Genomic DNA, 22,171 nt, shown 5'->3' with positions numbered 1-22,171 from the left:
TGTGATGAGTTGTTGACACTGAGATGATTTGTGTTAAATAATTTTAAAATATTCTGTGGGGCACTAACTTAGATGCATTGTTTGTTCTTATTCCAGGCCCTGGCTTCAATCTTTTTTACAGCCCTCGACAGAAATGAAGTTGATGCTTCAGCAAACTTCTCTAAGTCAGAACAAGCAACACTGCAAAGATATTTTTGAGTAACTGGAAATCTCTGTAATAATTTAGTCTGTCTATACTCTGGACTTTAGTTTAATGTCAAAAATTCAAATAACATTTTTGGTAATATTACATAAATATATTAAGTTTTGCTAGTTTACATTTCTTAAATATTCCTTTTGTGATGTCTTCCCTCCATAAATCATCTGCAGTCCCCCAATTCAGAGCAAAATGCAGAAAAAACTGGCAGAACATGACACTTCTTTCTGCGAGGGTGCCATATTTTTATGCATCTTTTGGTGGGCTACACTTCCACAGGAAAGGTGGATAGGCTGACTTTTAATTGTGAAATGCACTGTTGGTTACAAAAATCTACGCACTGTACTTCAGTGATGCTTACCAAGTATTACATTGTTTGAAATTAAAAAAGCGTTAAGGCTGCATGTGGATGAACCACATGCAAACACAAGTAGGAAGTACCCTGGCACCAGAATAACCAGAGCACATAATTATTTGTTCTTCTTGTTCTTCTACTCTGTAAATTAGTTTTCTCCTATCTTGCTTCTCCGGTTTTATACCTTTTCATCTTCCCATTTCTATTATTTTCTTTCCTATTCCACCTTTCAACAAAAATTATAGCCTTCTTTCTGACTGTTTTTTCCACTTTCCTCTTGTTTGCCTCCACTCTCTCTCTAGTCTTTAAGCCTCAAATGCTCCCTTTTCCTTCTCAACGCCCCATCCTTCCTGAGTGGGAGTGCTGCCCATGCCGTGATAACACCTCAGACTCTGTTGTGATCTCCATTCTGTATTTGCACATGGATACAGTCCCCTAATTGAGAGGCTTTTTTTTATATATTAAAAGCATTAGACATTTATATGTAGGAATAACACTTGCAAAGACATTCTCTAGGTTAAAAGTTAAAAGGGATGTCAATCATCATACTTCAGAACATAAACAGATTGCCAGCGTGGGTTGAAAAGGAATTTTCCCCACATAAAATCATAGAAGTTTGCAATAGAAAAGAACTAATAGGTCAGCCAATCCATCTACCTGCCAATTCAAGCTTCTTCCCGACCATGTATTTTGCTGTTCCTTTGGCCTCTCAAAAATCTCAAGCGATTGGACTGTTAATGCTTCCCTGTAGAGATTATACAGTCGTTTAGTGCAACTAGTTTGCTCTCCATTTTTTTCAGACAGTCTAAACTTTATTTTATTATCTTCATCCCACTAGGCTTAATGGCACTCCTATCATTAAATAACATTTCTTTCCTGCCTTATTTTTACATCTTTCCGGTAAATATAAATTGCTGCCACGGTCTGTTTGGTGATTCTTACCTAACCTGTTAGTTGCTTTTAGCAAACAATTCTTTTCAGTATCATCTCTGCTTAAAATTATACTCCAGTAACTGCAACGCACATGATAATAGTCACCTACACCACGACTGCAGGAAAACTAGATCTTCTGACTATATATACAATCATACATAAATAGATTTGTCAACAAGAATATCCATATTTGTGGTACACTTACACCCATGCAAAATGAATGTGCAGCTAACTCTGTTATAATTTGTTGTAAGACAGCTCTTTCAGCTGTGTGAACATTTTTGTGGTACTCAGTTCTATCCTGAAATTCTCTGTTCAGGAAGGAAGGGTGTTTTTCAAGTCAGGTCTCTGTCTCTTCAGTGGTAAAAATTTTGTTTGATGATTCAGAACAATGACGAATTTTCAATAAAATGAAAAATACAATAAAAGCTTTAAAGGTTGACAGGAGGACTATAGAAGTAAGAGTACTGTATGTCCCCCTTCCTGGGCCACTCAGAAACCATCCCACAGACCACTAAAATCAGCCACACCAGAATGCTCCAGTATGAGTTAAATGTATCTTACCTTGTAAACAAGAGGAAGATCAAAAAATGCACAGGTAACCCTGAAACAGGCAAAGGAATGCTTTGCCAAGTCTTAAAGGGACACATACTCTTGCAGATATGACAGAGGACAGGGTGAGAAAGCCCTGCATTGCTGTCCAAAGGTATCACAGGTGAGTCTTCTGTTATCTGTGGGATTAGTAACATGCCAGAAGAATGAATAGCAAGATATAACTCTTCTTTTACTCTGTGTTACTGTCATAGCAGAAAACCAACCAAGAGAATGTCACTCCTTGCCACCAATGGCGTTCAGCTACTATCTCCAGTTTCTGTTTTCCGGACAAATGTAACTCTCCACTCTCCTAAACCTCATATCACCACTTTCCTAGAACTATGGCTTTTGCATGTGTAAGGCTTTACTATGGAGATACTTTGAAAGCCTTGTGGTCAAATTCTAAGCAGCTGTTATCAGACGAAACTGGCTGGTGACCTCCACCGCACTCCCTAGCCCTCAAGATACTTTGAAACTTCATTGGCCTAAGGAGGTCAGTGGCTTAGGAAGTTCATACAGCAAAACCAGATTGCAGTGGTCCTCCTGCAGCTATATACTGGAAAATACAATATAGAATTTTCTGTTGTAGGTCTATTATAATTCTAACAAGCAAGCAGGTAATATGGTTAAAATACGAGTGATGAAATAGTTACTATAAAGTACCCTACCTAGACACATTTCTGTAACTCTATTTTTATATTCCTTTACATCCTTTGTAGATTAGCGTAAACACAATTAATTAATCATGAAAAGCAACTCCTACAGAGTAGAATCAGGATTTTAGCTTCCAAAGCAACTTCCCTGCCAGACCTGAAAAATCTTATTCATTGTCAAGCAGTGTCACTCTTCTTAGCCAGCCTTTGATACCATGAGGTGCAGCAACCAAGAATTGCAGCAGTCTGCCTGTTTTTTGACATGGATACAGGATTGAAATATACTGGGCTATTTGCACCATCTGGTACATGCATTTCAGTTGAATGAAAGCAGATGAACTCCTGGGCACTTTGGTGATGAAACACCAGGAGAAAAGGAAACAAAACCCAAGAGGCAAAAAAAAAAAAAAAAAGTGAGGAAAAGAAAGCTGAATTGGTCTCATTTCTGGACTATGGAAGGCCATCTTCCAGGTTTCCTCACACTCAACATGGGCCCACATGTTTGACTCCTTGCACGTTTGGAATAGGAATAAGTTAGATTAAGCAGAATGTTCTAATGATCTTTTTCAGGTTCGAAATCTAGGGATCTATGAATATGTATATATCAATGTTGCTGTGACTATGATTTGCAGCTGTCAATCAGTTTGTCTTTATGGCTGTAAATTTTCATTTCACTAGATTTTTTGTGTAGCCTTCTAAAGCGCATAAAAGTCTACTCCACATCTCCACATTTTAGACAGAAGAGTAATGCATGATTAACAGTATGCTGAGAGGTGTCACATTCACATTAACACTGATGTGTGAACCAGTGGTCAAATGGCAGATTACATGTCTGTCACAACACATCAGGGCAGTGTTCCAGTCTGCCAGCTTTACCCTGCCCAGCTTCTTCAAACAAAGAGTTCTTCCGAAAAATGTAGCACAAAAAAGAATGTTGAGCCTTTGGGGGAAAAAGAAGTCTGTCTCACGGTCAAGCTTTTTGAAGTCTTAGTAACATCAAATGGCAGAAGAGGTCACTCACAGCCACATAACCTTCATGGATGTCTATAACTCAAATGTTGCATATGTGGCCTTATCAAAGATTTTCTGCATGATAACTATATTACTGAAAAAGTACTACGGCTGGCATATTTTCATTTGGAGAAAGGATGCCAATTCTATCAAGGCTAGAAAAACTCTGACCGAATTCCAAGAGAAAAAGCAAGTTTTTGGAATATAATTTGAAGCAAGAAGTTACAGTTCATTGGAATTGTCATAAAAAAGTGTCCCTCTCCTTTTGTCTTAAGAACATAATTTTATTTTTAAAGGGGATAGTTAACTAGCTGCTTGATTTCTTATACAGCAAATAGTCACACCTGCAACTGAAGTGACTTTTAGTGGTTAATGATGTCTGAAGCCAATAGATATAATGAAGCAGAACATATTTTCAATCTCTTGGGATGTTTTCACATATTAAAAGCAAAATTTTAGATAATAATTTGAAAAATCAAAAATACTTTCCCATTGTTTAAAAATGCTTTCTGGGTGGTTGTGAATATCATGCTCACTTGCACAGTGCCGACTTCTTACATACTGTAAGTCCCAAAAGATCTGCTGAACTTTCCTGGAAGTTAAATTGTTCCAGCAGTGCTCTCACTGCACTGGAAGCACAACATGGAAGATAGCAAGGATAAAATGTTGAAAACACTTAAGTAACATGAAAGTTAAGTTCTATTTTGAAGAACACCCAAGTTATATAGGTCTTCTTTACAACATAAAAATGTGTCTGCTGAAGAATCTAAACAAAATACTATACTTGTGAGGAGTTAACAATTGAGCCAGTATTTGGACACAGACCAAAATGAGTAGTTAAGCATTGTCTTGGCTCATCTCTTCAATGTTAATATGTGTTTATTATATATAATAGACTTGATTATAACCTCTTACAGCATTTTAAGCATTGACTTTATTGGAATCACTCTTGATTTATACAAAACCAAGAACTGGAAGATGGAATATTTGTATAGATATGATATGGAAATATATATATATATATATACGATATGTGCACATCATCAATATGCTATGTATAATGTCTCTATATAAAAAGATAGAATACATAGTCTACATTCTGCAAAATATTGCATATTAATATGTATAAATATAGTACTCCTTATATAGTGAATATGTGGAATTTTACGTCGATTCTGCATGGATACACATTTCCATACAAATTACTGCAAAATTTAGTCATTTTTAGCTTTTACTAAAATCCTCTTTTCTGTTCCCAATTTAAAATACTGAAGAATACCTATACAGTTGCCAAGATCTATGAATTTATATAGTGCAAACATATTTATTTTAAAACTAGTACAAAATGGTGATAGGAACTTTTATAATTTTCCCTTTTCAACTGCAAATTATTATTTAATGAGAAAAATATACCACTGCTTTGTTAGTGAAACCAAGTTCAACAACATTCAGATGAGCCACAATTCAGTTTGTCAGGCTTGGCTTCCTTTCATGATTTTTTTTCTTCCTGACACTATGAACCTGCTGCTACTGTCATAAGATGTAAAGTTTATTTCTGTACACAGTTTGCTTCTTATTTCTGTACGAATGGCTCCTGTGTCTTGAGGCATAGAAATGTTATTTTATGTGGATTGAATTCAGGCTCCTCAGGAATAGCACAGGTATGGCATGTTACAAGCAGAAAGAATAGCTAGAGGGTCTGAATTCCACCTTTAGCTATCTTCTTTCTAATTCACTTAAAGTCACTTAAATAATTATTCTTAAGCAAAGGTCTCACTGTATGTTACAGTGCTATACATAAAAAGCAACTATAGTTGTGCAGCACAGCATGGTGTTATAAATGATGAAGCAGTATAATATTTTACAGTCAGAAAGTACATAAAAAACTGCATCACATAAATGAGATGTTTTCACTGATATTCATTAATTTTATTCTCATATTCAAAGACAGATAATCTTAATGAAATATATTTTAAGCTCTCATAAATGCACACTTGAGCACTGTAAAAGAAGTATTAGAAAAGTGTCTAATATTATTCTGGTAGTAAGTAAAGAGGTACACTTGTATGAAAATATTCTCAAAAAATCAGAGCTGATACATGGAGTTTATTACCTGTGAAGAACCTAAGAAAAAATAGTAATAAAATAATAGTTATAAGCAGAATTTTCACAAGCATTTACTATTGGTCAACTCTGTTTCTTTGATCTTTCATGCACATTCTCAATTTCTGCAAAAGCAGAGTTTCTTGAACTGTAGGACAAGACTCATGGGGAGAATTATGTTCTTCAGGTAGCAGTTAGGCATCTAAGTAAAGCAACAATATTTTATTCAGCAGTATTCACAAAAATCCTTACTGAATTGATGCCTGTGTCTAGAGCTGCTCAGCATCTATTTTTTGCAAACGGTATTCCTGTAATGTCTCGTTAGACACATGCTGAACAACCTATACTTTCAAAACACCAGGAAAAGTATCAACTAACACTCTAAGCCCAGCGTAATTCACAGATTAATTTCACAACCCTGTCTGTGGGTCCTGAAAGTATTGCCTATACTTAGCTGTCAATTACAGACTGAAGAGATTTAAATTACCCTTGTTAGAGGTTTGTTTTTGCTTCTGTAGTTCAGTTCAAACCTGATTTATACACATGGTATTATTATAATATAATGAGTCATCTGTTAATTATTTTTGACATCTAGGATAATAAAAATATACTAGTGTTCCAGTTATTAATAGAATTGGCCTATCTTTATGAAGCTCAAATATACTAAACTGCCGTGACTGTTGGAAAAATTGGCAGCAATTCACACTTTCATCTTTAAAACAGTGCAAGTATTTTTTGTATCTAATTTCTGTGAAGACGAGTACAACCTGCAAGTCTGTATTTACATAACTATAGAAAAGCAGTGTTTAACCTACCTTTGTTTAAAAGCTTTTCAGTGAAATGCATGATGACTACACATGCTATCAAAAATAATCTTCGACCGACCACATGCTGTGTAAGGGTATCAGTGAAATACTTCATAAACAGACAGAATGCAAACATGCACAAACACACAAACCACTAATGCCATAAACAACCTCAAGCACAGTACAAACAAAATGCATGCCAAGAAACCTGCTTAAAAATTTGTATTAATATTATAGAAAAATACACTTTCAATGTCTGAAAATTTATTTGACTACTTATTATACAATAAATAAAACTATGCAAAGTCCATGATGGCCCTTGAATGAAACTTCTGCCAAGCTCCAGAGACTGTTTATTATTCACTTTCCCCAGATAGATATATGTTATGTACGATCTTTAGGGTAGCTCTTCTTGTTCTCCATGCATAAGTCACCTAATAAAAATAGGCAACATATACATGATATGTAATCACATGTCCTCTATATGCTTGTCACATTTATAAAAAAGCCAGTAATTATTAGGTAAGGTTTGGGGTACTCAACCTAAATCACAGAACCCATTTACTCCTGATATAAATCCACTTCAATACCACTTTGCATCTGTAGATAAATTCATGTCTACATAGAATTTAGAGTTTCCTTCTTATTGGGGTGATTACAGTGCACGTAAGAACCACAGCCATGCCTTTGAAAACACCTAAGGCCTCACAAAGCCCAGAAGTTCAGTACCTAAGGTAGCATTCTGGTGCCAAGTGAAACCCTTAGCCCACGCTTGCAGGCAGACTGCCTGCAGACCAGTCTGAATAGGCTTTATGTCAGTGAAAAACAGAGAAGGTTGCTGTTAAGTAGGAAATGCAGAAAAGTCAGAGCCCAGAACCTGTCCCTTTAGGAGTCAGGTCTATCGGTTCAGTCTGTATGCTGGAGTTTAGTTTGAGGTTCCTCCCCTCCAGTCTCTTTTAGGGGGAGGTTGTGAGTTAGGAGCAATTTAGCATCTAGCATGTAATTTCATGAAAATTACTCCAGATTCTGCCTATATCCTTTTGCTACTAACATGCCACACAGTCACACAGCACCATGGCAGGCTCTGCCCCAAACTCTCTTTTCCTTGTGGAGCTCTGATTTTGATTTTCTGCTCACACAGGTGTTTATGTTCACAGAACCTGAGGGAATGTTGTGATCTTCAGTCCTTTGAAATATTCAGTTATACCGACCAAATGCTTACAGGAAAAACTGTGGCAGAAGAGGCCAGATAAAAAGATGGTCTCATAGTGTATGTCTGATTTCTAAAGGCTAAATCCACTCTACATCAATAGTTAAAATGCTTAGCTGGACACAGGACAACAAGGCTGGAGTTCATTGAGAATCAGAAGTGAACCAGAGAGTGATCTGACTGGTAAGAAGTGCTTGAGAAGACAGGGAAAGTTGAGGGGCAACACAAATACCAGCATAGGTTTGCCGGACTTCTAAATCAATGTTTACAAAGAAATACTCAAGTAGATCTTTCAGAGCTTGTCTAAGCTGTGACCTCAACACAAGAAGGTTTAAGGAGCACAGTGAAAAAAAGTGAATGGTCTCAAATGAAGCCAGTATCTGAAAATGACTAAATTAAACCAAACAGGTTTCATTGATGACTAAACAGGCTGCAGTGTGGGCACTGATTATCACTTCTGATGACTCATACTGGAGCAACTTAACCAGTTGTCTGCCCAGGCAGGAGAAGTCACTATCCTGATGGTGGAGACAAGATGTTCATTCCCCAGATGCTGCTTTTTATAACTAAGCACATTAAAATAAGTGCAATTAGTGGTCTCGTAATACAGAACTTCATATCCCAGTCTGGCTGAAAGGTGATATGTCACCTCTTCATCCATACTGTTCAGCAGATGCCCCAGAATTATCATTTAAATTCAACAAATATCATGAATCTTCCCTACCAGATTGCACTGATTAAACTAGTCAAATTCTAAATGAATTCAATTAAATGGGCATAACTTTTGCACTGCAGCTCAGTCCTCAGAAAAGAACCAATTGTTAATTAGATTATTTAATGTTCTTTGTTTTTCTTAACACTTGTTTAATTTGAAACTGAATACAGTAAGAAGCAAAGACTTTTTGTGAATTTTCATTAAAGGAATCAGCGTGTGCTGAAAACATATTTCTGAATACTCTTCAAGAGTAGGAAAGTCTTCAGAAGAAGGTGGCAAACCAAGCTATCACTGATATTTTAGAACTTAGGGATAAACACACAAATCTCTCAATTTTTAATCAAGTGGACATGGAAAGAACTGGGAGATCCTATGGTTGTTTTGGGCTTTTTTTCATACCTTTTCCTAAATCAGAATTAAGTAACAAGTTAGTTATTTTCCTTTCCTTTAACCTTCAGATCTTGCTTATGCACAGCTTTAAATGTTCTCCTTTATTATCTATGCATCCATATTCTCTACATGTCTTTTCCCCAGTGACTGACTGCCTCTGAAGAATACTGATTAACATGAACTCTGTATGCCTGCTCATTCTCAGTAGAAGCAAGTTTTTTCAATTTTTCACTCCAACTAAAGATCAGCTTGGGACAATCAACACTACTGCAAGTTTTCAGGTTGAGATTTGAGAATTTGCTGGCTAGTTCAAAATGTAATATTATGCTTTTGTAAATTTAGAAAGAACTTTCTCCTCTTGGTAGTAGAATTCCGACACACAGATTTTGTGGTTTTATTGTGTGGGTTTGTGGTCGGCTTTTTTTTTTCTTTTTTCCCCTCAGATACAACATAAGGAAGTTGCTGGAGATACGGTTATTGCATTCTTTGTTTTTTTTTTAAGTGGTTACCTAATTGCCCAAATTCTTTTGTAGCAACAATCATCTCATGTTGCAGTGAAGTAACTTCAGTTTATATTAAAAAAATAGAGCAGCTAAAGCTTTGGGTTTGGCATGAGTGAGTATTATCTGCCCAAAACCATGCTTGATTTGGAGAGTTTTGGCTATGGTGGTGCAAATCCCTTGACATAACTTCAGACTTTAGGTCACAAAGGGATATTTAAGTTCCTTCCTGATAACTGAGCATGACTCAGTGATTAAAGATGTTGGGTGACCCAACATCTCTGGAACTCTGCTACAGAAAATAAAGTCACGGCCAGAAGCCTTTAAACCCACATACTTGTCTGTGTGTTTATTAATGTCATCCCTAGTGGCAAATGCAATATATAGTTTAAAAAAATAATGCTCTATTTTTTTAAACTGGATTTATAAAGTCCAAATGTTTACTTAGAAATTAAACATTTTGGTACTGGGGCCTCTAGGATATGTTGGCAGTGGAAAAACTAACCTACACCAGATGGCAGAGGTTAAAGAAATACTATAAAATATGGCTTCTATTCATACAGTTCTCAGACAAACAGAACCCCAAGCAGAAAAAAACTGTGAAAGTGGAAAACCTTTTCATTTGCTTACATTTCTCTTTGCTACTCAGCAAACCTGAGAGGTATTGTATCATCACGTATCAAGAAAGTAATATGCCAGATTGTTGTAACAGGTGGAATATGTTTGTTTGTAACACGTTGAATCTGAAATAAAGAAAGGACCAACGTTACTAAAGGTTCTACAAAAACATTTACAAAATGTAAGTACCTCGGTTTTGTACCTGCAAAGCTTACTGCATAAATGAGAATTTGACACAGTAGCTCCAATTTACACACAAAATATAAAAATTGAACTCTCCGTTTTTACAGGTTCAGTTAATTTGGCTAGGTGAACATCTAAGCTAAGGAGATAACTCTGCTTTAGCATTTTTAATTAAGCATTTAATAAATATAAAAGAGAGCAACCTTTATCTGGACTTTATTCTATTTTGCCTAAACTGTATAATCTCTGTACTTCAGAGCCTTACTTTTGTAAATTCAAAGTAATTGACTTACATAGCATTTGATGAATCTACTATTTCTATAATATAAATGCATCCTTATAATAGAAATACTTCTTGTACATTTTTGTCACTTCAAAAAATCCACTGTGAACCCCAACCTGTAAAGCAAAATGTGTGATACAACCCATTTTCTTATCCTACATGTAGTCATGTGATGTTTAAAAAAAAAGAGGAAAAAAAATGATGTGAACTTGGGCACAATGGACCATGCTGTCAGAAATATTCAGTTGTCAAAATGCAGATGGCATAAAAGCACAGAAACAGATCAGTTATTTGATTTTTTTTTTAATAGGAGCTATTGTGTAGATTTTAAAAATTGATAAGAAGCCTAAAAATGTGGGCGGATAGCTAGAAATGTCTTCAAGGATACCTAAATATTTCTTGAAAATCCTGTTCATCTGAACAGTTAGGTATTTAATACCTTGAGAGACATAGTCCAATGTCTGAGATAGACAAAAATAAATGTTCTCCCACATAAACAGTCATTTAAAGGGAAAACAGCAAGGTGGCTGAGGAGGGAAAAGCTCCCTGAAGTCTTCTCTTTTTCCCTTAAAATAATAATAAATAAATAATTTTTTTAAGAAAAGCTGAAGCAAATGGGAAGTTCTGCACAATGAAAACAGATACTGAGCAGTTTTTGAGAACATTCTGCAAAGGTTTTAGGTACTTGAAGTTGCTGAGCTACAAGCACGTTACTAATGAAACTACACTACTAAGGGCATTCAGAATGACCATTAAGATCAGTAACGAGCTACCTGGCCAACCTCAAGAGTTCAGCTAGAGGCAGGCTCTGCATTTTCCTTCTTGAGCAGTTTCCAAGAGACACAGAGGAATCTTGAAATTCAGAAAGTGCTTAAAACTACTACGACTGATTCCTCCTTCTGCCCACTCTATTTTTGCCCCTTTTGCCTGTAAGAGTAGTGGCATTTTGGTGTGAATACAAAGCCCCTTTGCGATGGAGAGAGTCAGTGTTCGTAACAAACTCTTCTCTTATTGCTAGGCAACACTGAGCAATGTGAATTTGTCACTTCTGTTTGGTGCAACTTTCGATTTCACCTCCAACTGTAACAATATAGCCTGCTATATTTTAGATGCCACTATGGTTGGATGCCATCCCAGGAAAGATGTGAACTACTACTGACAGGGAGTGAATGACTGGCAATGGGCATAAGCAGTTTTTTGATTCTTAAGCCTTGACATATAATTAATTGTTAGATTTATTCATCTATGAAACTCACACTTTGTGATTCCTGCTTACTGACTGCGTTCTAGAAAAGGCAAATGGAACATACAAATTTCCAGTGAGGCAAAGTTTTGTTTGCCTGTTTACCTTTTTTCATGTGGTATTGGCTCTGTTCATGTCTTTCTCCACTGGCTGTCTTTTTTGAGGGGTGACTATATATAAAACTTCAGTCTTAAGTACCCTCAGTCAAGTGAATGTCATTATTTCTAAGGCATATCCAATTGTTTGAATAAATATGTTCCTTAGTTCAGATTACAACAGATGCTGAGCAACCCTTACACGCTGCCGAATATCTCCAGGATCCAACACCACCAGTTGTCAAGGAGCTCAGATTATCACAGAATGAATACTGTAGTCATAATTTTTTCAATCTGAAATGAAATCCCCCATTCAAGATAAAATAAGTTTAATGCTATTACATGTTATCTATGTTTTTTTGATAAGAGGACTGATAATTTTTTTTTTTTTTTTTAATTTTGTGTGTGTCTAAACTGGCTAGTAGGTCTCTGATCTTTGATCTTTGAAGAATTAAGTCTGTTTGGGAGAAAAAAAAAGGAAAATGGAAAACCAATATTGTTTCAGCACCTTTGGCTAAGATATGGCTAGAAAGAGGGACGAATTTATACTTCAAATAAAATATATATCTTCTGAAAAATCATCATCACCAGTCATTTTCTCTGAATGTTCAGAAACATTTAATGATCACATCAGCTACAGAAATATGCCAAACAACTGAGAATCTTAGTAATATTTTACTCTTTGCATATTTTCACTGACTCACTGAAAACAAAAGGAGTTTCTGTAACTGTATGAATGAACCATGGCATGTGCGTATTCTTTTAAGAAAGGCCAAGGGTGCAGTTCTATTTTCTTAGCTCTGCTTTCATATTTATGTGTCTCATTTCCAGCTCATTGCTGATGCCTTAGTTGCACTATCCATCAACGCTTTTATCCTCCTTGTTCCTCAAAAAGAACATAAAATCCTTTTTTTATGTGATGGTAATATTATTGCAAATAAAAGCAAATACCAAAATCTTTATTAGTCTGCCAAAATAATAAACTATTTAATAAAAGCATGCTGTAAAAATAAGGTCATTTGCATCACTCAAGTTTCTTGCAGGAAATACAGAGAATTATTGGTCAAAAAGTACAAACTGACAGCAATTATTTCTGTTGTTGATCTAATGCTGCCTGAAAATGGGTTAAAAAACGCACTGAGGTTTTGCAAGTTTGCTGTCTTTAAATGTTTGTTTTTAATGCTATTGTATACAGAGGAGCCTGAGAGAATAAAAATTTTCAAAGCTCTGCTTTTTTACCAATCTTCTTCATAACAGAAGAAGAGACTAGATAGAAATCTTTACAGCAAAGCTCATAGTAACCTCCTGACTCCCATACTGCCAGAAGATTTACCATCCAAATATTTACCATTTTTATATTCCATATTAATTGTATTTGGTTAGGATTTGTGACAGCTTTAGCTATATGATTTTTTTTCACCTTTTTGTCATTCCTGCAGACAGATCAATGCAAAGCTTTTATTTAAGCAGTTTGGTAAATGTTTAAAGCTAGTAAAAACATGCTTTTAAAATCATGTATCTAATGACTGGTCCTTTTTTCTTGTACTACAAACCTGACCATTATTTTCTCACTGCAGTTTCTCTCCCCATCTGGCAGTTCTGCAAATATGTTATTGATAGAGCACAGAAAAATCAGTTGCCGTGGTGAGATTTAAACACTGCATATTTCCCCAGAAGAACCTGCATACAAACATTAAAAAAAAGATAATCTTAAAAATCTATGAGATTATATATAATCTTATTCATCTGACACAAAGTATTTACTTTAATTGTCATAATCTAAATGTTAGGGACAGATCTTTGGCACAACTGAGTTACAAGGTTTCTGAAAAGACTTTTAAAATACTTATTACAATGATGTCTTGTAATTTATGCAGTTGTAAACCTCTACACATCTCAAAATACTCTGCAAAGTACAGCTATGCCTACTCCACAGACAGAGAATGGAAACAAAGAGAAGCTCAAGTCACATGAACGATCACGCAATGATCAACAAGTTATTGACCAGAGAATAAAATTCGAAGATTCAGATCACTGGTGCTGTCCCAATATTTTTGGGCTCTACTGCCTCTGCTTCATAAGTGCAATAGAAATGCTCCACTTATTTAGAGGATGAGACCTGTATAGAGATGAAATATTTTTAAAAAGTATTATATATATTGAAATGAGTACTTCATGGAGCCCTGTTAGTATATTCAATCATGCTTTAAAACATAAACCAGCCAGGAGTTATTCTCCTTGCTTCACAGACCGTGGACTGCTGAAAGCTGAATTAACTCTTCTGTGAAATAATGTTTAGGATGTCATGTGATATGTGTAGCGTAGATAAAAAACATGTACGTTAGGAAGAGTACATTTTTTTTATTCTGAAGTTGTGGAGTTTTGGTATTTGTATACATTAATAGGTTCAGTAACTGTGAGTTTTTGTCTTGGGCTGGGTTACACATTCTGGTAAAGTCACCCATATGTAGCTAAATCAGCAGTTTCCAAAGTTGACTTGTTTGGATACTGCATATAGTAACAGCAGTTCCTGGAGTAACAGCTCCCAGAGATCTGCAGGACTGTGTACTTCAGCAGGAAGGTGTTCAAGTCTTAAGACAACCGTACAACTGAAATACAGAACATGTACGATAGTTTCAGAATACTACATCATTAATCAGTGATATGGTTTAAATTAAAAGCACTTGCACTGTATGTGCCTGGTATTTATTGGGATTGCAACGCTATGTATACATCATTAAGACAAACTGTACAGATGGGATTTTAAAAGACTTAGATAATTATATGAATGTTAATTAGAGCTTTGTCTATTCAGGCTAAGATATGTAATAAAGATATTAGAAATCACATTTTTCAGAACACTATATCATGTATTGCCTGTAAAACTCAGCAGAACTGCAAACATCTTTTAAGGATTATTTCTGAACTGGGTTGTTTAGGTACAAGAGAACTAAGTAAATTGTCAACAGTGAAACAAATCAGTGGACGTGAGTGAAAACATTGTAGATTGTTAAAATTCCCTTCAGCTTTAAAAAACAAAACAAAACCCAAATCAAAACCAAACAATCACCAAACAAACAATTAAACAACCTAAACCAGGTAATGGAAACTAGCAAATTGAAATTAATGTCTATGCAGCAAGAAACAGGGATAGCTCTCCCTCTGGGTTAGTGGCACAGGTGACTACAGCCAGAGAATCTGTGAGATGAACCCAAGGTTCACAACCTGGCCTTTCAAGTAAATCTCTGCAGATGGATGGTAAACTTCTGCTCTTGTCTCAGCAGTTTTTCCTGAAATTGTAACGATTCTCTAATGTTATTGCAGTAATACAATGACTGCAAAACTGTATGTTTTCAAAAATCATAATGCTTACACTAAGACTAGAGACCAGGTGTCCTGGTTTTTGTCCTTGCCCAATTTCTGAGGCATTATACAATCAATGGGACACACAGAAGAGATCTTTTTGTTCAAAACCAGTTCTTATCGATATAGTAATCAGAAGTGTCTTTCAGACTCTTGCAAACTATTTCTTTACTTCAAAGCTTAAACAACATCAAAGAAAGCATACAGACAAAGCAGTGCTGGAAAGGAAGTAACATGCCCTTATTTTAAGCACTTGCCCACTTGTCACTCTTAAACTCTCATCTGCCTTTCAAATGTAGTGTAATCTAATTTTTATGCATACTGTATGTTCATACAGACAATTTCTTCATTTCAGAGTATGTCGAGTTTGGTAAAGGCTTTTGTACTTTTCCTTAACCTGTTTCAGAAATAGCACTGTCACCATTTGTCTCAGCAATATACAGGATGTTGGAAATTGACATTTATATATAGAGAAGTGAAAAGAATATTAGTTTTATCTAAGACCAGATCTCCTCTTCCCCTCCAGTTAGATTTGAACTGGGTCACTTCAGGGCTTACTGTGTAGGATGATTTTAAGCAATGGTCCCTGTGGTTGCAGGCTCTATCACCTAATAATTGACTATGACAGGAATTATATGTCCAAAGCCAAGGGGTAGAGGGAATAGCATATGTCAGGGTCAATTATAAGGTGGAAGACCCTGCAACAAAAAAGACTTCACTGATTAGAGCACGATGTTGACATGGGAGCTGATGCTTCAATGTTATTTCAAAGGGCACTGTCACAGCCACCCTTCCTTGAGGTCTCAAAATCAGAGGCAGATTATGTCAGTGGCTTATACTACAGATTAGGTAATAAAGTTCAACAGGACAGTGAAAGTTACAATTCATTTGTTGCTTTTTTTTTTGTACTGATAAAATGCTTTCCCAGTATCACTCAAGATTAAACTCACTGCTTTGCTAATTAGGTCAAAACAGCTGCATCCTTACTAGATCAATTCTCTCTTAAAAAATCTGACTGTGAGATGAAAAGAGTATTAAATGTGACACAGTTAAAAACTGTTTTGATTGTTAACGTTATTAACATTATCTGTACTGGCAAAATCCAACAGAATAGGAACAGCAGGATAGAGACAAAAGAGTCCTTAAAGCTATGTTATAAATATTTTATGGTACAGGAGGATTTTTGCAGTGAAACAAATGGGTCAAAAAGGCTGCTGTTTGCTTACTCATCTGAAACTTCAGCAGCTTTAACCTACTCAAACGTTCTTAATCAGGATGAACTGCAGAACCATTTAGTTAGTGAGTAATGATCCCAAATTATGCACCACCACAGTATGATGCCATAGTTCATTTTTAGATTTTCATTGCACCACTTCAATTTTCTGACTCTTCTTTGAAAGTTGTTTCTCTGAATTTCTGCATCTCTGTAAAAATATCCAAGTCATTTCTGCCTACAAGATCTCAGTAGTTTAGCTCATGATGATGGAGAAGATACTGTAGCTTAACGTCATTAACTAGATACCTAATTTATCTCTGTTTTCATGGATTATTATCCATGACCACATTTTTCCTGGGTGTTTTGCAGCCATCAAGTAGATTGCTAACTCCCAATAAACTAAAGCCTATACTGTTAGGCTCAAAGTTGTTGCATGGTAAACACATTATAAGGACTACTGAGCCTAAAAGATCTTTTTTGTCTCCTCTAGAAATGTTAATAGATCAGAGTCTCTAACAAACAGAAATGCTCCAAAATTTCCATCCTCAGTCTTCACCAGCAGTGAATTTACCTTCAAAGGAAACATGTCGTGTTAGATAACAGGGACTTGGGTTTAAATCTTGCACATGTACTCCTCTAGACCAAACTCATTTCTAATCTACGTTTGTTTCAACGTAACATTTTTACGAGCTCTCACATTTGTTTTGTATTTAAAACTTCGGCATATTTTAAAATTTGAAATATTTATTTCTAAAAAATCTTTTTTTTTTTTCTTTATAAGTGAGAAAAATACAGGTGGATATAAAAGTTCTTTAACCTGTAGCTACAACATCCACACATAACTTTTTCCATTGCAATCAAAAGATGCATGTAGAACAGAAACTTTTTTGGTACTACAAGCTTTTTTGTGAGCTGGAGGTGCTCAGGCTTATTTCCCCCCCCCCCTTGAAAGTACTGAAGGACTTCATGTAGAGAAAAATACATTAAAATCCCATGGATTAAGCTGAACAGAAAAAAAAGTAAATTAAGGATTTTTCCAAGCAAACTTGACATTTTCTCTTGGTGGTAATTACTGTTAGTGTTTTTACTAACAAAGTAAAAATTTTGAATACTGAAAACAGCCCTAGTCAAGTGAAAAAATTCATCAGCTGCCAGTGAATATTAATTTTAGCTTGTGCTAGTGCCTGCTGGAAATGGAAACAGACTGGTCATTTCAAGGGAGGTGTGACCTTATAAGATTAACTTTATACTTTTGACTTGCTGAAAATTGGTAGAATTGTTAATGAAAATTGAGTTCATCAAAAGCTTAGAAAAACTGGCATCATATAAGGACTATTACCTATCAGTCAAGAACATATATAATGCTATTTCAGGCTAAATTCTGTTTCTGTTGCAATGGTTAATAAATACAGGTCTGAGAGTCTTCTTGAATGCTAAACAGAGGACAAAGCAAGTTGCTGGACACCATAGCTCTGCAGAAACGAGTCAAATCACCTATGAAAATGACAAGCCTTGTTTTAGCAGAACTAGGAACTACAGGATTAGCTGTATATGTTTTTTAAGAGTGTTTATATGGAACACTCAAGAGCAAGAAGCCCATAGGCCTAGTAAGTCATCCTTCACATACAGCGCTGATCAGCAGGGCCAGATCTGTGGAGACAGAGCTGAAGTCACTGTTTCTGTCTAAAAAGAAGTGAACAGTGTGACAAGGTGTTCCAGCTGATCTTAGCAGGCTGTGTTATCTTGGGCATAATGCACTGTTAGGATGGTTATGCAGCATTCAGAGCAAAGCTCTTTGTATCTGGCGAGGTTGAAATGTAGACAGAATGACCCTGAGTCCTTCTACACCTGAACAGGGAGAAGCACCTCCTGAGAAATTCCTTTCATTCAGATTTTAGTAGTATGTCAATATATCTCATGCTTCCAAACCAGAAGCTTTTAACCAAAATTTAATTCCAACATATCTCATAGAAAAGTAGATAATATCCTCTTTACTGTGAATTAAGTGAAAATTTGGGGAAGTTGTCAATGACAGGCAGCTAAAGGAACTCTGCAGCCAGTTTCTTTGTTAAGAAGACAGAAGTATCCTCTTGTAATATCCCAAATAATTTTTCTGCATTACATAAACAGCTTTGGGTATGAGGCAAATACCTCTGACTGCAGCAGAGTCAGAGCAAGACACCCTAATGAGGGGCAATTGTGGCACACGAAACCGTAACATTCCCGTTTTGGACTTGGCACGGTTAAGTAAAGGAGATTTTCAAAATCTTTGTTTCAAAATGGAAATACTCTTCTAACGTTATGCCTGCTTTACATATGCAGTATTCCGTTACTTACTGGTGATTATAACAGGAAATCTTTCAATTAAGAACTTCAGCAGTTCACCTTTAACTGCCAATCACTGGCTAATTGGCCCCTTTCTAATAGGCACTGCAGCTCAGGTATGCTAAAGTGACTGTTTCTCAGAATAACTTGCTGAAAGTAAGTTATTTTTAGAACTCATTTAGAAGAGAACTTAATTAACTATTCCAGATCGTTAGGGATACTGCACTGCATTTTTTAATCCTGACAGGTTCCTCCAGTTATATTAATTCATTATAACTATTTTCAACTTTCTAGGCAGAAAAGGGTGAGAAAAAAAGCACTGAGCCATTCTGCACAAACTGCCCAGTACTTCCCTGAGAAAAAAAAAAACAGCTTTGGTGAATGTTATTGTTTCAGCTGCTGCAGCAGAATGTCTTGGGGCAATGAGCCTGAGAGATGATGCCCTCTCTTTTGTCCACTCTTGTATGCCAGAACCTTTTAAGAGCAGTGACACTAGACCAGAGCTGTTTCATTAGGTGAGTGAGAGAGGACAGATTTTCTCACCGAATATATTCCAAATAATTTGAAAACAGCATTTTTAGGGGGTAAAATACAGATTTGTTTTGAAACTCCACTTTACTAATTCAATTTTGACATATTTCACAAATTCTAGAAGCCAAATCCCACTTCTTTATTTGTGCAAGTAACTACTGATGTCTTCATCAAATGGAAGTGAAAATTCCAATCTCACTAGGAAATGAAGCAGACTTTGGTCCTGCAGTGTCATATGTAACTCCTACTTCAAATTTGTCTGACTTGTAAGTGGAAATTTGTTTCTTGAAAGCTGTAAAACTAAATGCAATAGAACCATCTGCTGAAAAAAAACCCAGCAACATTGTATCAGAACAGATTAATAATAACAGACCTTTGAGAAAATAGGGGACTTGAGAATTATTATCTCTTCCAGATTTTCTGACAATGCTACTTGGAAGAGAGCTTTACAAGCCCTTTAATATTTGTTATAAAGTTGTGTGATTAAAGCTACTGATTTTATGGCCTCTCCGTTTTCCAAAGCAGTAAAATAACTTATGTACATGATTTTTAGATTTCCCATGTATCACTGGTAAGTACTATAAAAGAGCACCTTTTAAGTGTCCACAACTACTAGCTGAATTATTCTTTCTTGTAATAATAAAAAATAAAAATATTTCATCCAAACCCAGAAAAGACAGAGGTGATGTATGATAAAACAGCTCCCTCCTTTTTTTTTTTTCTTTTTGCAATAAATCAAATACCGTTTTTTTTTCCCCTTTTTTACAGTTCCTTTGAGGCGTGGCTATATTCTACCAGTTCATGTACTATGCAGCATTGCTTTATTCAATTTAGTAATCTCTGCTAAAATCTGAGTACACTGGATTTAGAGTTTTGATTCAGAACAGGCCTCCATTACCTTTCTGAGCCAAAAGAAAGAATCCCTAGCCCCGCAACAAAATCCCTGCACTTTCATCAGAATTTCACATCTAAATAACACTTTCAGATCATCCAAGATGTTTTGAAGAGCAGAAAAAGCTTTCTAAGAATTACGCACTAAGTCATCGTCTAGTGACGATGATGAGCTAGAAGGAAATCCAACTGTCCTGTAAGTAATTCCAATGTAAGTCAAATATTTTGTCATAACTGCTGACCCGTCATGGCCAAAGCATGAACTGAGGATATATTTTTTAAAACACGCTTTTTGTAATTGTTCCTATGCATAAAAAATCCATGCTGTGATTACTACCTCTTCATAACTAAATATCAAGTAAGTTTTATACTGATTGTCAATTCTCAAATTTTCAAAAGTGTATTTAGGAAGGCATCATCACTTTCATATCTGGCTATCACTATCCACTTCTGTTTTACAAGTTCCAGTGACTTACTGTACAAATCATGTGTAGACCCAAATAATCCAAAAAAAAAGTTTTTCTGTTTCATGAGATGTACATTAAAAATGTTATATGTTTGTCTCACTAGGCATTTATTTTGGCACATTTATTGCCATAAACAAAACACATTTTCATAAGAATATCTTAATCTTTATTTTCTTTCATCTTTTCCTGGGAACTTCAGAATCAACAATTTGTGTGCAAGGAACTTGTTTTTCAGAGGCTTGCACAAAGCCTGATTGGTATGGATTGTTATACAGGGTATTTCAAAATGATGCACCCAAAACGCCTCGTGCTGTGATTTCAAATTGGGTCCACCTTTTTTTGAAACACCCTGTATAGCATTGTATAACATCATGTTATAGGAGACTGATAGCTTAGCACTTGCAATGCATAAAGCACACCCTTCATCCCAGCCCTGAGGAACAAAGCCTTTTATGTTAACTATACCAGCTACTGCAATTAAATCAATAAGAACCATGTCCCTGCCAATTTACAGGTTGCATCATAAGACACCAGTGGTGGCACCGCAGATGAAGACATTGAGCAGGCCAGTGCTGAGGCTCACCTCGAGACACCGTGCCAGGCTCCAGTGACAGTGAGCAACCACCAGCAACCACACCAGTGGTTTCTTGTCCTCATTTTAGACCCACAGGCCCTTTGAATCAAAGCCTGGAGAGCGGTGGGCCCTCAGACCTTTGCTCAAAACACTGTCATTGATACTCCCAACAATGGTTTTATCTGGTGGTATAAGACTCAAAAGTTAAGTCTAGTGATGTGGCTTCAACAGCAGAACTCACAGTATTTTCTATGACTTAGGAGAAATAAAATCGTGTTTGGATTCAGACTGGGCACCCAGGCAAGGTTGTCATTGATTCAACCTGCAAAGCTATAGTGGTCCGTGTTATATACACTAACAGCGTGATTCTTCAGAAAACTGTCCCAAAGCGGAGATTACATGACAAGAGTAGATTTTTGGTTTGCAGAAGCTGAACCCGAGGGTGCAGGTGGGCATTTTGTTCTCCCAGGTGATCACAGAGCCCTTCGGCAACGCTGCTGGGAGCGCTGCTCTCCTCCTCCCTGCTCTCCTCCGGCTCCGGCCCCTCGACACGGGTTGGTGGGGGACACTGCTCGGAAGGGGTCCCCTTCATCAGCCCCCCGAAGGGACGAGCCGAGGGGCCGCGGGAGCTCCGCACTCTCGCCCACCGCCCGCAACCGGCCGGCCCCTGAGCGCTCCGCCCGCCCGCCGAGCAGCTCCCCAAGGGCGGCCGGCAGCGCACACGCCGGATTCCAGCTCCCGCAGCCGCGATTACGACTGGCTGGCGACGACTTCTGAAGCCCCACGGCGTTTCCTCTCCTCACAGCGGGACCTCCCGCCCTCCCTCCGCTGGGCTGCGACTGCGCCCCGCAGTCCCCCGGTAGCCACCCGAGGGGACCGGCCACCTCACTCAGTTACTCTCATTCCCCACAGAGCA

At 36.8% G+C, this 22,171-nt stretch overlaps 1 long non-coding RNA gene across 1 annotated transcript; it reads right to left on the bottom strand.

Moving 5' to 3' along the window:
* Positions 1-4,810: 4,810 nt before the first annotated feature.
* LOC110358657 (uncharacterized) lies at positions 4,811-21,965 on the bottom strand. The gene is made up of 3 exons (XR_010472933.1): positions 13,442-21,965; positions 10,097-10,209; positions 4,811-7,085 (listed from the first exon to the last, which is right to left on the bottom strand). It is a non-coding gene; the product is annotated as an uncharacterized LOC110358657 (long non-coding RNA).
* Positions 21,966-22,171: the final 206 nt, after the last annotated feature.

Source organism: Columba livia, chromosome 5 (assembly GCF_036013475.1).
Source record: "Columba livia isolate bColLiv1 breed racing homer chromosome 5, bColLiv1.pat.W.v2, whole genome shotgun sequence".
Classification (NCBI taxonomy): Eukaryota; Metazoa; Chordata; class Aves; order Columbiformes; family Columbidae; genus Columba; species Columba livia.
The sequence above is the reverse complement of the archived record's forward strand: the minus strand, read 5'-3'. Positions and strand labels throughout refer to the sequence as shown.